We start from the raw sequence: 1,733 nt of genomic DNA, 5'->3' as shown, positions 1-1,733 counted from the left end.
ATCATGATCATTCAATTTGCAGATAAAAAGAACAATGACAACAGCATCATATGTCATCCAAGAATCAGTTCATTTATATAAATATTCTGGGCCAGAAAAGAGAAGAGAAACATTTTTTTTAAGTGAGAGCAAACCATAAGAAATGAAAACAATAAAGTCTGCTTAAATATTTGGTCAACAATGATTTCTGCAGTAAGCATGGCCAATTTCTACAGTTCACTTTAATAAAATGATGGCTGAGAAGATAATGAGAGATGCTTATAAATGCTATTGGAGAATAAAAAGAGTGAACCCAACTGAACATGAGTTAAGAGCCTTTTTGGGGGGATTAATTTATGGCAATAAGGGCGGCAAAAAGTAGTTATTACTGTGATCTTATTGCATCACAGAGTGCCCAACTGGTGGCCCTATTTCAGAATAACCAGGTTCCCCCTTTATTAGAAGGTGTCACAGAAATATCTGCAGGGCTGCAATGAGGACTATTCTAGATATCCATTAAATTGGATTCATTGTGAGGTGGACACTGGCTCTATAGGTCATTTGGATTTGGCCAAGGCACAATCATGCCCAGTTAATCGGAGAAGAGTTTGAACTCTGCCTAGAGGTGCACTTTCCCAGTGAGAATTGATGCACAACATGGGGGTCAATTTGGTCATCTTTGCTATATTTGTTCTTCATTTTTAAAATTTTGTAAATTATTTACAAAATTATTTTATTTTATTTTATTTTGTAAATCAGTTGTTGGGATTTGGGCATCTTATGGATGATCATAATACAAATTTATTTATGTTGCAAAAGATCAGTGTCTATATTAAAAGTTTAAAGAAATAAATAAGACTGTGGCTATCAAAATCAGCTACTATGGGACACCTGATAATATAAATTGAGTATACTCTTGCTTTTGGTTGATTCCAGTACATGCAACCCTCATCTATATAACTCCATATTGTCCCTATAAACTGTAATTAAACTCTGCCTATAAAAGAAGCACATTTAAATACAACTAATCTCCCCAGTGCTTATCTTCAACATTATTCATCTGATACTCATAAATGTATAATTTATAAATGGAACAAATAGTTTGCATGAAGATTAATACAGCAATTATAACTAGAGCCTTGAGTATGATCTGACAGCAGAGGTGTGAATGGTTTAATGGTCCCTTCTATCTTAATTGCATAGAAGACACTTCACTACCCTGAATATATAGAAAGGAGACAGTTAAAGTTGTTCTGACCTGATCAGCATCAGCATTTCATTACACATGTTTTATGATGAATATATGTAAAAAAAGGTTTATTTCTAGGTTTCATGAGAACTGTTAAAATTCGGTAATTCTATTAAGTATGGGGGAAAGGTATGCTGTAATTGAAGACTTGAATTTGGCTGACAAGTTATATTGTACATTTTCTTTTATATGAATGTATTAAGTTCATTTTATTGGTTTATTTATTTGGATAGTTGAAAAAAAATGGAATAAATAAATAATGAACAAATTCACTCTTAAATGTTAACTCAATATCCTGGTAATTTTAGGGGACTTCCGGTGGCAGGCGCCTTCGCTGGACGCAGCTGTTTGCTGCTCCCGCCTGTTTCTGCGTAAAAGCCGTTCTGACAGCCTGCATCAGCTGTCAAACGGCTTGATACCTTTCCCCTGGGCATAGGGGGAAAGGTGAGCTGCCCGAGGTAGGAGTTGAGTTCCCGAGTCGTCCCTTGTGGACGATGTAGGTGAG

This window comes from Protobothrops mucrosquamatus, unplaced genomic scaffold (genome assembly GCF_001527695.2).
Source record: "Protobothrops mucrosquamatus isolate PMUCROS unplaced genomic scaffold, P.Mucros_1.0 scaffold450, whole genome shotgun sequence".
NCBI lineage: Eukaryota > Metazoa > Chordata > Lepidosauria > Squamata > Viperidae > Protobothrops > Protobothrops mucrosquamatus.
Note: the sequence above shows the minus strand (reverse complement) of the source record.